At 42.1% G+C, this 16646-nt stretch overlaps 1 protein-coding gene across 3 annotated transcripts in view; it reads left to right on the forward strand.

The window, feature by feature from the left end:
• The window catches only part of NCOA6 (nuclear receptor coactivator 6), a 59929-nt gene that overhangs the window by 6764 nt on the left and 36519 nt on the right, over positions 1-16646 (forward strand). For all 3 annotated transcript variants that reach the window (XM_089514058.1, XM_089514057.1, XM_089514059.1), the window contains exons 2-3: positions 9901-10042; positions 12869-13001. The gene's annotated coding sequence lies outside the window, so the exon portion shown is untranslated. The remainder of the gene's footprint in view (positions 1-9900; positions 10043-12868; positions 13002-16646) is intronic.

Consider the following 16646-nt stretch of genomic DNA (forward strand, 5'->3'; position numbering starts at 1 on the left):
AAGCTAAGCAGGGTCAGCCCTGGTTAATACCAGAATGGGAGACCAACAGTGAATGCTAGGTGCTGTACGTTATATTTCAGGGGAAGGAACTTGCAAAACCACCTCTGAGTATCCCTTGCCTAAGAAAATCCAATCAAATTCATGGGGCCTCCTCAAGTCAATTCCATAAATGACTTGAAGGTACACATATGCACACACACATACACTCTGTACTAAAATGTTGAGCTTTATTTTAAAAACAAAAGTAACAGTGTGGTCCATGAGGAAACAAAATACAGAGTAGTATATGTTCATTTATCAGAACCACTAAAATGTTGCAAAAATAGCAGAAAGGGCATGGGAGATTTTGAGCTGTCCAGAACTCCTCATCTGAAAGGGTGGTACAAAATGAGGCAATGGGGAAGACATTTAATTTCTGTTCAGCATTCAGCGGCACGCATCATTACAGCCGATGTTTTTCCTCTATTATCACCCCTTCACTGGCTCCCCTTTCCCTTCTGTATTCAGTATATGCTTCTGTTGTTGACCTTTAAAGCCCTGCATGGGCTGGCCCTTCTTTTTCGAAAACTTCAAATTGTATAAAATATGGCAGCCAGGTTAATTACAGGTACTTCTCGTAATGTTCGGTTTTGAAATCCCTTCACTGGCTTCCAATTAGTTTCCAGGCAAGGTAAAGATTACCTTTAAAGCCCTACATGGCTTGTGTCCAGAATACTTAAGGGAACGCCTTCTTCCATACTGTCTGTCCCATACTGCCCGTCCCGCACTCTAAGGTCCTCGGGGAAGAATCTACTTATGTTTGTTTGTTTGTTTATGTTATTTATACCCCGCCCTACAGCCCTAAAGGCTATCTGAGCAGCTTACAATTATTATTTTTAATTAGACGGTTCCCTGCCCTCAGGCTTACAATCTAAAAAGACACGACATAAAAGGAGAAGGGAATGGTGGAGGGAAAGGGGTTGAGGTCCAGTGGTTATTCTCTCCCTCTGAGGCCTGGACCAAGGCAGATGGACTGGAGGGAGGGCTCTCTTTCTTCAGACTAGCCCTGATAGAGCTGAGCCTGCCAATAAAATCTAGACTAACCTCAGTTACCCAGAGGGCCTTCTCCACCGCTGCTCCGAAGCTATGGAATGACCTGCCCGAAGGAGATCCGCGACATTTCTACTCTTACAACCTTTAAGAAGGCTCTTAAGACAGATCTCTTCTGGCAGGCCTTCCCTTCCTAGTTCCTCTCTCGGTTTACTGTGACTTACGTTGCTCTGTCCACCAATTCTTCTCTTAAATTTAATGAGAAGAATTAAATTAAAATTAAATAAAATTCTTGCCTCAAGAACAAGAACCCTCCCTCCGTACCAACTGTCATCATCAGACCTGGGAGGGAGTGAAAAAGACAGGCCCAGTTCCATCAGGTCTAGCTGTGAATTCTGTGATTTATGTCACTCTCTTTAATCTTATTTTATTGTATTGTATTTTATTCTATTCTCTGTATTTTTATTGCTGTAACCCGCCGGATTCCTTGTGATTGGGCGGGCTATAAATAAATAATACTTACTTATTTATCTTAACTACTTTCTCTTTACACTCTCACCCGTACTCTTCTCTCTAGTAGTCAAGGTCTGCTGTCCCAGCCTAGGATCTCCACTGCCCCATCCTGGATTCGTCCCTTCTCACTTGCTGCCCCTGACTCCTGGAACCTTCTTCCACCACGAACATGAGTCATCACTTCTTTGACCACTTTTAAATCTGAGTTGAAGACTATCTTGTTCAAGGAAGTGTTCCCAGGCACTGTGTGATTATCTATCTGATTTTTTATTGGATAGTTGATGTTGTTTTTAATTGTTGCCTGCTTATTTTAACAAATTCTATTGATATTATTACCTATTTTATACGTATTTTGTAGATTGTATGCCATTGGCAGGTTTTATTTTTATTGACTTGATCATTTGTACGTACGGCGCTGTGTACCTTTACAGTGTTATAGAAATAAACTATAATAATAATAATGATAAAGATGTTGAACAGCACTGGGCCCAGGACAGAACCCTGTGGGACCCCACTGGTCACTTCTCTCTAGGATGAAAAGGAGCCATTGTTGAGCACCCTTTGTTTCAGCCAGTCAACCAGTTACAAACCCATGTAACAGTTATTTTGTCTAGCCCACATTTAACTAGCTTGTTTGCAAAAATGTCATTGTGTAGTGTAGTGCCTCTTGAATGTTGAAAATCTCCCTCCAATGGTAAATCCATCCATACTGGCTGATTATGATATTGTCAATTTGTTGATCTTTTTAACCTTCTTTGAATTGATCCTGACTCATGGTGACCCTGGGGATGAGCCATCTTCAAGACTCCCTATCCTCCACTGCTCTGCTTAGGTCCTGTAAATTCATACTCGTGACCTCCTGAATAGAGTCCGTCCATCTAGCATGCAGTCATCCTCTCTTTATGCATCTCCCCACCTTTCCTAGCATTATTGTCTTTTCCAGTGAGCTGTGCCTTCTCAGGATGAGGCCAAAGTATGGCAGCCACATCTTAATCATCTTGTCTTTCAGGGAAATTTCAGCCTTGATCTGTACTAAAACTCACTTGTTTGTCAGTTTGGCTGTCCATGGTATACCAGCACCACCTCTCAAAAGAATTGATTTTCTTCTTACCTGCTTTCTTCACTGGCCAACTCTCGCATCTGTATATAGTAATAAGGAATACAATGTATGATTCTAACTTTTGTGCTCAGTTGTGTATCTTTAATCTTCAGGATCTTTTCTAGTTCTTTTCATAGCTGCTGTCCTCATTCCCAGTCTTCTTCTTATTTCCTGACTACAGTGCCCATTCTGATCTATGTTTGATCCAAGATATGAGAACTCATTTTCTATTTCTATTTCCTCATTGTCTAGGTTGAATTTATGTAGATCCTATCTAGTTATTATTTTTGTTTTCTTTATGTTCAGCAGTAAGCTTGCCTTTGCACTTTCTTCCTTGATCTTCCTTAGTAGCGGTTCCATGTCTGTGATGTTTTCTGCTAGTGTTATGGTGTTGTTTACGTATCTTAGATTGTTGATATTCTTTCCTCCAATTTTCACTCTTCCTCCTTCTGTGTCCAAGCCTTCTCTTCACATAATATTTTCTGCATATAAGTTGAACAGATAGGGTGAAAGAATGCAGCTGGACCCCTTTGTCAGTTGGGAACCATTCTGTTTCTCCATGTTCTGTTCTAACAGTAGTCTCATGTCCTAAATACAGATTCCTCATCAGGACTATCAGATGTGTTGGCACTCCCATGTCTTTAAGGACATTCCATATACTTTCATGATCTATGCAGTCAACAGCTTTGCTGTAGTCCATAAAACATATGCTTATATTCTTTTGGAATTCCTTGGTGCATAGAGCAGACTTATACTCAAAGGCAGGAGGAGCGAAGATAGGAGGACAGAACATTAACAACCTAAAATATGCAGATGACACAATACTGCTAGCAGAAACAAAGACCTGGAGCAGTTATTAAAGAAGGACAAGGAGAAGAGTGCCAAGGTAGGATTAAGGCTGAACATAAAATAACAACAACAACAACAACAATAACAACCACAGAAGATCTACAAGAATTTACCGTTGACAATGTAAATGTTTACAATGTAAATGATGTGGCCAATGTATGACAGCCTCCATTTAGCCATGTTGGCTTCCAGAGAGATAAGCTTAATACACAGCCCGCAGGGATGGGCTTGGCACGGGATGAAAGGGAGCAGGGGGCTATCACACATTTTATCGCATGCTGGAACGCCGCCAACACCTCTGGAAGTTCCCATTCAGTTCCTAATCTGTCCCAGAGGAGGTGATTTTCAGGAACTGTTCAAAAGCATTCCTGAAAATGACCTTCTGTGGGATGGACCAGGAATTGAATGGGAACTTCCAGCAGCGTTGGCGGCATTCTGGCATGCGATAAAATGCATTATAGCCCCCATTCTATTCCCATCCTGCTCCCTTTCATTCCACACCGAGCCCGTCCCTGGGGGCTGTGCGGTAAGCTTATCTCTCTGGAAGTCAACATGACTAAATGGAGGCTGTCGTACATTGGGCACATCATGAGGAAAAATGACTCATTAGAAAAGACGATAATGCAAGAAAAGGTGGAAGGCTTTAGAAAGAGTGGAAGAACACCAGCCAGATTGTTAGACTTGATCAGGGAAGACATGGGTCTGTGCCTCCAGGCCCTGAGCAGAAAGGTTGAGGACAGGGACTCAGAGATGTCTCATCCATAGGGTTGCCATGAATCAAGGTTGACTCGAGGACAGCTAACAACAACAAACATCTGGGAGATTTTTCAAAATGCCTAATTCCAGACTCATAGCACCAAATCATTTGATGAAAATAAACTAAACAGCAGGAGAGTTCATCAGCTATAGTGCTTGTTTTACCCTGGTAGATAAGCCTGTAATATAGCTGTTGCCAATTTTAAAGTTTATATTGTATCCTTCTAGACAAAAAAGCATTCAGGATGGTTTACAACATCATGAAACAAAACAATTCCCTAAATGCAACAGCAATGAATAGCAGAGATAGGGTAACAAATAAATCATTATAATAAAGCTAACTAAGATAAAATGCAGTGATTTGATGTAGCTTATCATGGTGCCCTCATGGTCTGTTGGAGATTCTAAAACAGTTTTGTTCTGCTGATTTTCTGCCTTCTGTTCTGGGTGACTTCTCTGTTTGAGTCTAAAAGAGAACTTACATGGAATGGATATGCAAGATCAGTGGTTCTTAACCTTTTATTTGCCCTGTACCCTCTTTAAATAGCTTTTGTTGCCATGGACCACCAAGACATAATTCAAGATTTAAAATTCTAAACTGCATCAAATATTTAGAACAATGGCCTAATATTACAATGGGCCCTTAGTATCTATTGGGGTTTGGTTCCGAGATTCCCTGTGGATACCAAAATCCATGGATGCTCAAGTCACATTAAATACAATGGCACTGTAAAATGGTGGCCCTTATATAAAATGGCGAAATCAAGGTTTACTCATTGGAATTTATATATTTTAAAAATATTTTCAAGCCGTGGATGCTTGAATCCATGGATACAAAATCTGTGGATAAGGGGGGCCAACTGTACTTGTTAATATTAATTAATTAATTAATTAATTGGTGAGAATTAATGATAACCTAGAGATTCTTAGATAGGTGTTCTCTCAGGTTGAAAATGTGTTTGTTTGTTTTTATTTGCAGTTTTTCCACTTTCATGTTCCTCTTAAGAAAAACTGTTAAGAGCTTGTTATCTCTCAAATGAAACCAGCCCTCCCTTGAACTATATTCATCGTTTGCTAACTGCTAACTATGAACATGACAAGTTTAGTAAATAGGCATCATAAGAATGTGAAAGTACTTTCTGAATGTTCTTTACCAGTACAGGTATTGTATAATAATGTTTAATAATATCATAGAAGAAGACTGGGCCTTAGGAAAATGACTGTGTGTTGTTTACAATAAAACATAAATTTAAACCTTTAGCATTTTAAAGTAAAAAGATAGACTATGAGCATTCTTAAGTAATAAAACAAGTAGATAAATTAATTTAATTTATGACGTACACTGAACAGCAGATTTTTTTGCATACCCAGTTCCAAACATGCCCTGAATAGTACAGTGGACCCTTGTTATATGCTGGGGTTTGGTTCCAAAGATCTCCCGTGTATAAAAAATCGGTGTATACTCAAGTCCCGTTAAATATAATGACATAGCAAAATGGTGTCCCTTATAAAAAATGGAAAACCAAGGTTTGACATCTGAAATTTATACATTTTTTGAATATTTTGAAACTGTGGATGCTTGAATCAGTGAATAAAAAATCCGTGTATAAGAAGGGCCGACTGTAATAGTAATATTGGTAATAATGATTGATCTAAGAGTTTTGAGCTCTTGCGTGCTGGTAATCCTCTTGAATTATTATTATTATTATTATTAACCTTTATTTATAAAGCACTGTAAATTTACACAGCGCTGTACATACAATCTTTTTAATTGGACGGTTCCCTGCCCTCAGGCTTACAATCTAAAAAGACATGACACAAAGGGAGTGGTGGTGGGAAAGGGGCCTCTCTAGTAGGATAATACATATAAAATACATAGCAATACCGGAAATGATTCAATAAAACAGGCAAGAAAAGAACATCAAATAGCAAGTGACAGTTATGCAATGCCTGGGAATGCTGCCCTGAACAGGATGGTCTTCAACTCCGTTTTGAAGCTGGTTAAAGAAGTGATGGCTCTTGCTCGCTGGGGAAGAAGGTTCGAGGAGTGAGGGGCAGCGAGTGAAAAGGGGCGAATCTGAGATGGGGCAGAGGAAATCCTGGGCTGGGACAGGAGACCTAGACTACCAGAACAGAGGGCCCTAGTGGGAAGGTGAGGAGAAATAAGGTCTGATAAGTAAGGGGGGGGCAGCCCATGGAGGGCCTTAAACGTCGACAGCAGGAGCTTATACTGAATGCGGAAAGGGAGGGCCCTAGTGGGAAGGTGAGGAGAAATAAGGTCTGATAAGTAAGGGGGGGCCAGCCCATGGAGGGCTTTAAATGTCAACAGCAGGAGCTTATACTGAATGCGGAAAGGGAGGGGGAGCCTGTGAAGGGATGCCAACACAGGAGAGATGTGGTCAGAGCGGTGGGCGGATGTGATAATGCATGCAGCTGAATGCTGGACAGAAATTAAAGGACGGAGGTGAGAAAGAGGAAGCCCAGCCAGGAGGACATTACAGTAATCAAGTCGTGAGATCACTAGGTCATGGACCAGGATCTTGGCAGTAGAGGCGGAGAGATATGGTCGGATTTTGGCAATATTGTACAAAAAGAATCTACAAGCCTTGGCTGTGGTCTGGATCTGAGGGATACACGACAGAGAGGAATCAAAGATAAAACCAAGACTGCGGGCTTGCTGGACTGGTTGAATAGAAATGTTGTCCACAGAGACAGAAAAGGAGTGTTGAAGGGTGGGTTTAGGAGGAAAGACAAGAAGCTCCATATTGGACATGTTGAGCTTCAAACGCCGATGGCGCATCTACTGTGAGGCAAGACGAGACTTGCTGTTCAAGCCTTGGAGAAAGGTCAGGGGCAGAAAGATACAGCTGGGTGTCATTGGCATACAGATGGTAGGAAAAACCAAAAGAGCTGATGAGTTTTCCTAAGGACAGTGTGTAGAGAGAAAACAGAAGGGGACCCAGAACAGAGCCCTGGGGAACTCCAACAGATAAGGGAACAGGAGATGAAGTCTGACCGCCTGCAACCACTGCAAAAGATCTGTCACAAATAAGATCTAAACCAGTCGAGAACAGAGTCTGAGAACCCAAGGTCAGAGAGTATGTCAACTAGGAGACAGTGATCAACGGTGTCAAAGGCTGCAGACAAATCGAGAAGGATGAGAACAGAGTAAAGGCCATTAGCCTTGGCCCGTAAAAGGTCATTCGAGATCTTAGAGCTGTCTCTGTAGAATGCCTTGGGCGGAAACCAGACTGAAAGGGATTGAGGATGGAGTTGGCTTCAAGAAACTCAAGACAGCGAGAATAAACAACCCGTTCCAGAACTTTAGAAAGAAAGGGAAGAAGAGAAATTGGGCGATAGCTAGACAAAGAGGAGGGGTCAAGAGAAGGTTTTTTTCAGAATTGGGGAAATGAGAGCATGTTTGAAGTCCGATGGGAAGGAGCCTGTAGAGAGAGAGAGATTGAGGATATGGAGAAGCAAGGGCAGAAAAGAGGGAGCTATAGAAATAAGAAGACGAGTAGGAATTGGATCAAGAGGACAGGTAGCAGGTTTGCAAGAGTTCAGAAGTGTAGATAGTTCATTCAAAGAATCAGGAGGAAACACAGAAAATTTTTTAGGGGAGGGCGAAAGAAGATTATGAGCAGAAGAGGAATCAGGAGGGACTATCTCAGAGCGACTTGTTGGGAAGAAGCTACTGGTGAAAGACTTCTCCTATATAAGCAATGTATTCAGTTTCTGGCACCACATGATTTAGGCCTGAAACAAACGGGCCCAAAAGATATTCCGGTCGTCACCACAGTCCTGAACTAAGCTGCCAGAAGGAGCAGATCCTATCCACTCCGTTTTGGCCCGGTTCTTCCTGGATGGCACAGCATCGGCACAGCTTCCAGCCGCATTCGGGGCATGTGTCATCTGAATGCTATGCCCTGAACATGGCTGGAAGCCATGTCATTTGGCCCATGTGTTCCAGACCTTAGCTATCATTGTGCCTTAAGATTCAGTATACACACCTTCCTATATTGAGCACTACAAAACACAATTCAGAATAATTGTTCAATATGTGCTTGCCTTCTAATGATTTCTCTTAATGAGTACTAAGGTTATATTAAACAATAATGTACTTCTCTTCTTTCAGAGAAATGATTTAAATTCTGTCTCTAAAGACTTACTCTCCCAGATTTTATCCAAACTTCAATGAATGTAGATATGTGTAAATACATATTTTTCACCTCCCACTGTTCTCCTCCATAGTGTGAAAGATTCGGCTGAGTAGGACTGAAAAAGTGCTGTAACAGTCATGTTTGAACAGTAACAGGAATGTACACTAGAACATAAGCAATATAAAACGAGTGCTTCAAAACATGAAATAGAATTTGGATGAATTGACAAATATATAGCACTATAGCCTTATTCAATTTCCATTTTATATATTGAATGTGGTATAATAGATAGCCAAAGATGTATTACATGGAAATGCCGACTATCCTTCATTATTTTCTTACATTCAGAAGATTTTATTATTTACCCACATTTAATCCCACATTACTGAATGCTGATGACCACAATGATATGCCAGCATTCACTAGTTTATGTCTTTGAGTGTTAAGACATAGTTATGTGGAACTGTTGATATTTGCCAAATTCTGGATATCCATGATAATATATGTTGTATTTTTTTAACGGGAAAAAGTCCTAGAAGCATTCATACTGCAGGCTGATTACAACTCGCCTAGATGCTTATCTTAATTTCTTTGTTAATTCTAAATATATTTACCTGTGAAAGTAGGAGTATATGTAAATATTTCAACTTATGAGAGTGAACAACTTTGATTGGAAAAAGGGTAGTATGTATGTAATGTTGGACAGAACAGCAGAATCCAGCACATTTAGCAGCTTGGTCTGCCATTCCTACTGCAGCTACCTATGCACCTCTGAAACCTGCTCTGGAGGAATGGGAAATCATCAAGACCTGGTTTTCAGAAGGCTCTGAGAGCTGCTAGGAAAAGGAAGGGCTGGCACTAGAGCATCATCATAATACTGATTGTGCACATGTAACAAAATAGAAACACAAACAGGGCAAGATGCAGCATTATAAGCTAAATTTGAAGTTATAAGTGGTTTGAGCATTGAATTACAACTCTGGAGACCAGGGTTTAACTCTCTGCTTGGCCATAGAAATCCCCACTGGGTGATGTTGGACAAGTCGTATTCTTTTAACCTCAGAAGAGGGCAAAGGCAACCCCCCTCTGAGCAAATCATGCCAAGAAAACCTTGTGATAGCTTTGCCTTAAGGTTGCTTTAAGTTGGAAATTACTTGAAAACACACAACAACATTTTATACCATTTGGTGGGGTTAAATTGGCAAGTATATGAGAACTCCGGAAAGAGGTTATGGGCAATGTGCAGCCTCCTGGAATTCCTGAACACTGCCCATGGTGAAAAATCATTTTGGCATAAAATTGAGCACGTGTGCCCTCAGAAAATTTTGTGCTGTGTGTGCGTTAGAAAATTGGTCATTTCAAGTCTTACACTACGTAGCCTGTATTAGGTCTCAGATAGCTGTTTTTAAAAATGGATTTTCTAAAATAAGCCCTAGAAGCTGAACATACAGTATTTCGGGAAAAACTGCTACATTATGTTGTTGTTTTTTCTAGGTTTTAACGTGCAGCATTGGAACACATCACCGTCTATTATGTTTGCTAGGCTGATGAATCCCCTTTTCAGAAACGTATGCTAAATGAGCTTTGGAAATTCAACTACTAAGCAAGAAAAGGTAACAAGGAGACATATCTAAAGGTATGTTTAATGTTTGTTTCTATATATGTATATTTAGTTTTTTTTAGGCATTATGCCTTGATGACTGATACTATTCAACTTGTAAAAGTGCAGCCGTCAGGCCTCATTCAGCCCCAACAAGGCCTATTATTGGGCTGATGGCCTTAAAATGATAAAAGCCATAGCAGCCTGGTATGGGAGCAAGATTTTGCATAAATGTTAATTAATATTTAAATGTTATTTCTCCTAATCCCTGGACCCATTTTAGATGAGAAAAATATTAAAAAATATATTTTAAAAATGTTTTGGTCTAAGAAAATTTGTGGGAGGGAATAACATTTAAATGGCAAATTCCTCTTCCCTTCCCCTGATTCTTAGGTCACCTTTTACCATTTTGATGATGGATTTGGGGAGTGGGGTTTTGTGGGAGGTGGGATCCACCAGGGTTGAGGAGGGGACATAAATGTTTCTCTGACCTTCAGAAATTCCTCATCTGTGTTCATATGAGTCCCATCCCACATTTAATCAACCAGAGTTCTCATTAGTGCAGATGAGGCCAGTGGTAGCTTTGTCCCTCATCTATTCTGTCATCAAAATGTGACCACTGGGGGATCTGGCCTTCTGTAAAATTTAAGTTTTGCTTTCTTAAAAGAACTATTGTCTTTTCTTACATATGTTGACATATAATGAGTAGATAACTTGAATCCATGTTTTACCAGGCTACATTCACAGATAACTGTAATGTGACAGTTTACAACAAGAAACAGAGAAATATAGGCCTGTTACAGACTACCAAAATAAAGCTGCTTCGGGTCTCTTTGGAGGTATGCTATTTAAATGATGCATGCAACCTAAGAATCCAGAAGCTGCACCAAAGCTGCACTCCAGTGCTTAGGAATGGAGTGTGGCTTTGGCACGACCTCCGGACTCTTAAGACCCATGCATCATTTAAATAGCATACCTCCGCCCTCCCCAAGGCATCCAACTCCATCCTGGCCTCAGAGGGGGAGAGTAGGGTGGGCCACTGCCATCAGGCCTCCCTTAAAGGAACTGTGCCCTCCCCGAAGGCATCCAACTCCATCCTGGCCTCAGAGGGGGAGAGTAGGGTGGGCCACTGCCATCAGGCCTCCCTTGAAGGAACTGCGCCCTCCCCAAAGGCATCCAGCTCCATCCTGGCCTCAGAGGAGGAGAGAAAGGTAGGCCAATGCCATCAGGCCTCCCTTAAAGGAACTGCACCCTCCCTGAAGGCATCCAACTCCATCCTGGCCTCAGAGGGGGAGAGAAGGGTGGGCCACTGCCATCAGGCCTCCCTTGAAGGAAGTGCGCCCTCCCCAAGGCGTCCAACTCCATCCTGGCCTCTGAGGGGGAGAGAGGGTAGGCCAATGCCATCAGGCCTATCCTTAAGACACAAATCCCTCCATCTGTCCATCTGCCATGGTCCAGGCCTCAGAGGGAGTGAAGGATGCTGGACCTGATCCCCTTCCCCTCAACCATTCCCTTCTCCTTTTGTGTCCTGTCTTCTTAGATTGTAAGCATGAAGACAGGGAACCGTGTAATAAATGATTTTATGTACAGTGCTGTGTAAATTTACAGCGCTATATAAATAAAGCTTAATAATAATAATAATAATCCAAAGAGACCCGAAGCAGCTTTATTTAGGCAGTCTGTAACAGGCCATAGTTTGCTAATGAGGATTAAATTATTCCCTCTTGTAAATCATCCCACTGCTTGTAAGTGATAAGAGAGGTTCTCATAATTCTGCACTTATTCTGGGGTCAAATACACTGGCAACTTGGAGGTGGCGTGACACCGCTGCAACCTGATGCCGCGATCCTGAGGCTGGCTGCTGCTGCAATCTGGAACAGAGTGCCAACAAAGTGTTTTTCCCTGCTCCTTTTGCGGCTAGCTTTGGGCTGCATTAGCTGCCCTTGATGCGATTTCTGACTGATCTGGGCGCATGCATCATCTGCACGCCATGCTCCTGGATTGGGCCAAAGGTGGCACTTTTTGCCTGTCTGTTTCAGGCCTGTGACATGTGAATGTGATCACTGGAAGTTACTTCTGTTTAGACAAAGAATCAAAAACCGAATCTCAGTATTATCTTTTCTCTGTGTGTCAGTGGTTTCAGATTATTATTATTATTGTTTGGAATGTAAAATTGTATGTGTGATTATAGTAGTTTCTTCTCTGTATATGGTTTGCAAAGAAATCTCAATATTACATAATAATGAGATTTCTTATTATGTAGAAAATAATATTTAGATTTTATTTTTTTAAAAAGGAGTTTAAAAAACTCCACCTACAAATTCTGTCATTGCTGATATTGGAGGAAGAACTGAAGAGAACATGACAAGTTAACACTGCACCTCTAGGTATCTTTAAATGATGATCTCTGTTTGCCTCAAATCATTGGGATGATAGGGAATGAGGATATACTTATCCCTACAAATCATTGTGAATCACTAAAGGTCCTCTGTCAGAGGAATTCACTACACTGTGATGCTCAGTTCTGTAGACGAGGAAGACTTCTTTTTTACTTTGCAGTATTTGCTTTCTGAAATTTAATGCTCTTTATTAGGAAAGTCTTCCCCACGTTTTGAGGACCAAGGAAATAGCTAGATGTGGTATTATGGATCAAATTATTGAAACTCAAGTGTGCATTTGCACTGATGCCTGTTTTTAATTCCTTGTAGTTTTCCAGTTTGACAAAAACATTAAAGTTAATATATTGACTTTGAGCAAACCTGTCAGAAGCTAATAAAAAGGTTTTGTCAGAATATTTATGTTGGGTGCTGCTTTGATACAGAGGAGAAAAAATAATTGACTGTTAACTGGATGAATTTGCAGATTTATCAGACCTGATGAATTCAAAGGATCAGACCACCACGATCTCCGTAACAGACTAGCAACCTGAATGCTGTAATGGCTCAAATTTTCTGGTACAACTTAAATCATGCATCATCTAATACAGGATCCCCTGGTAGGTTGTTCTTGTATAGCAATATCATTTGCTTTCTGTGGTGACTGAAAGTATTGGTTTCCTTGCATGATGTTTTCTCCTATCACTTTTCCAGACCCTTGTCTTCTACAGGGAGGAAATGTGCCTCTTTTTAAATATTATTACTAAATGTACAGCCTTCAAAAAAATAGCAAAAACTTTGGTGTTTATGGGAGTAAAATGCAATATGTGTTTTTGCTTGCATTTTATTTGTTTGTTTGTTTGTTTGTTTGTTTGTTTATTATTTTTATACCTCTCCCTTCAGCCCTAATGGCTATCAGAGCAGCTTACAATTATTATTTTTAATTAGACGGTTCCCTGCCCTCAGGCTTACAATCTAAAAGACACGACACAAAAGGAGAAGGGAATGGTGGTGGGAAAGGGGATGAGGTCCAGTGGTTATTCTCTCCCTCTGACGCCTGGACCAAGGCAGATGGACTGGAGGGGAGGGGTCTTCTTCTTCATGCTAACCCTGGTAGATCTCGGCCTGCCTGGTCACTCCCTCGCAGACCGGAGGATGACAATTATGGAGGGAGGAGCCTCTTTCTTCAGGCTAGCCCTGCTGGATCTGGGCCTGCCTGTTCACTCCTTCGCAGGCCAGAGGATGGCAGTTATGGATGGAGGAGCCTCTTTCTCCAGGCTAGCCCTGGTGGATCTGGGCCTGCCTGGTCACTCCCTCGCAGGCTGGAGCATGATAGTTATGGAGGGAGAAGCCTCTTTCTTCAGGCATTGCATCCACAGGAAATGGTGTAGAAGAGGTATACTTGATGAGCAGAAAGCAATTATTGATTGCCCTTCTGCTGGGAAGATATAATTTATACTGCATTTAGAAGTACTTTCTAGAAAAATGTTTGTGCTGATCACTCACTCCCTTATCCTAGTGAATAGTAGCTCAAAAACACATTGTAGAAATAATCCGGTTTGAGACCGCTTTAACTGCCCCCTGGGAGTTGTAGTTTATTTTGGCACCAGAGCTCTCTGACAGAGAAGGCTAAATGTCTCACAGAACTTCCCAGAATTCCCTAGCATTGAGCCAGAGCAGTTAAAGTGGTTAAAACTGGATTATTTCCAGAGTGTGTTTTGGACCATAATTTAAAGAATTATGCAGTCATTCGTTTTCATCAGAATTTCCTTATTTCTTCTAACAACATATTTTTTCTTCTGGATTTTTCCTTTGGAAAAGGGAAGAGCAGTATCCTTGTGCATATTCTGAATAATGTACAAAAAATAAATAAAATGCAAGTGATGCTCAGGACAGCGAGGACGGCCTACTGCATTTTATAGGCTAACATTTATTGTGACATCAACTATCATAGGCTGGAACCTTATCTTAGATAAAGGAAGTACAGTGGGACCTTGGTATCTGCGGATGGCAAGCCTACGTTGTCCCCATTGGCACTGGGCAGATGAAGAAGGCGTCCCATCCCCTCCTCTTTGCAAAGCTGTGCTGGGTCGCCCAGGAGGAATGATCCCAGGAAGGATCCTGACTGCGCTGCCTCTGTGGCAGGCAGGCAGGCAATCAGGCACCTCCAGCCTTGCAGGGGACCCATGTCGAGGCAAGATCCACATTTGGGAAAAAGGCCATTGGATTGCTCTGCATCTGGGACCAAAGCCATGCTCCTCCACTTGGGGCTTCACCCCTCTTTTGCCCTTGGCACCACCATGTTGGAGTTTCTGCCCACAGTGGCAATAGAAAAGAACTAGAATGGAAAGGAGCCAGGGCCTTATGATCGCAACCAGCATGGTGCAGCTGGCCCTCCCCGGAGTGGGGAGGCAGAAGGAAGAGGGTGCAAAGTGAACCCGGTCTTGGACCCTCTGGGGTGTAATCCCACACACACACACACACACATACCAGCAGGACAGGGGGGCCTGGCCAGGGAAGCAGAAGCATGACATCCCTCTCCTGAGAGATTTCCACCTTGGTCAGAAGAGGAGAAGGAGAGACTAGGTACCCTTTGTCTCCTGAGCACCCTTGGCTCTGCTTCTGGGGCTCAGCAAGACATCACCCAAGGGAGCTGTGGTTAGGGAAAGGAAAGGAGGGTTTGGGGCTTTTTGCAAGGTGGGTCCTGCTCCCCAAGGTTGCCTCCTCTGCAGCCACATAGTTCTTGCTCAGCTACACTGCCTCCCATCTCTCCCAGGAGCTTCCCTGCAAAGCTGTGTCACTTCTTTGCTGCCAGTCTCCTTGCAGCTGCCTCCATGGGAAACTCTCAAGTCAGCATGTCAGCTGGCAGACTCAGCAGGGCTGAGATGGGGAAAAGCCCACCCCTCCATCCCTGAAACTTCCAGGCTTCCCATGGTTTCTTAACCCTGAAGACTTGTCTGCAAAGGGAGTGGCTGCTGTAGTGCTGCAGTGGCGGTTTGGCCATGTGCACGCACTGCCATTTGGGACAACACGGGGTTAAGCATCCATGGATTTTAGTATCTGCAGGGGAGGCGGAATGGGTCCCCTGCAGATACCGAGTTCCCACTGTACTCTGGACATTTTATAATGGTGAAATAGTTTTACATGGATGATAGATAATGGGTAAATAACCACAGAATAAAGCAGACTGTGTGAAGAATGGAAATAGAACCGTGGCCTAATCCATAACTTTCAAAGTGCTTCCAAAGTTACAGTGTGTTTTTTGTGTTGTGTACCTTTAGGTTGTTTCCACCTAATGGCAACCCTAAGGCCAACCTATCATGGGGTTTTCTTGGCAAGATTTGTTCAGAGGAGGTTTGCCATTGCCTTCCCCTGGGGCTGAGAGCATGTGACCTAGTGGGTTTCATGGCCAAGTGAGGAATCGAACCTGGTCTCCAGAGTTGTAGTCCAACACTCAAACCACTATGCCATGCAATAATGGTGCATATAACTGCATTCTTAATAGTTAGTTAAGCACACTTGCCTCTGCTAAATTCTGACCTTTTGTCATCATCTAGCATTCTGCAAAACAGCTTGTACATCTTTTGCTTCCCTATGGTTCTTTGTGGATGCTAACTGTACTACTGTCTATTTAAAAGAAACACCCTTCCAAGTTTCTGTGGAAAAAGCAGAAGTATGTGCTATAATACAGAACTGAAATTATTTACAGCTCCATGGAAAAGAAGCAGAGGTTCTGAGCCCTTGTGCATTTGCTTCTGAAAATCCTTAAATTCAATATGTATTTATCATGTTCTAGCTTTGGGATCATCAGGGGTACTCTGGCACCAAGGACTATTTTGTCCACCAAGGGGCAGTCTTGTCTCTCCAGGCCTCCCTTAAGCCCTTTGTGGTATCTTAAGCAGTGTGAAAGGGCTCTTTTGGAATACAGATATGATAGCTCAGATGGTTATCGGTTTTGCACCACAGACATTGGGTCCCATTTTGGCTCCCAGTAGTAAGCAAACAGGCCTGAGTATCTCTTGTGCGCTAATGAACCTCTTTCTGTAACAGAACTGTATTTAGCTGATACCCCTGAAATACTAGCTCTGTCAGTAAAGTCTTGTTTTATTCGCTTTTAAATTTAACCTTCTAGTATTTTGTCAGTGCACCGAAAAGAAACAATATGTTGAAATAGGTTAGTAAAAAGTATTTTAATTCTTAATGTTTAGTTCAGAATTTTGCAAGGACTGATTGTGGGCGGAGTGCTGAAATTATTCAGTGGGAGT

This window comes from Sceloporus occidentalis, unplaced genomic scaffold (genome assembly GCF_023333645.1).
Source record: "Sceloporus occidentalis isolate IW3139 unplaced genomic scaffold, rSceOcc1.0.p SCAF_3, whole genome shotgun sequence".
Lineage (NCBI taxonomy): Eukaryota > Metazoa > Chordata > Lepidosauria > Squamata > Phrynosomatidae > Sceloporus > Sceloporus occidentalis.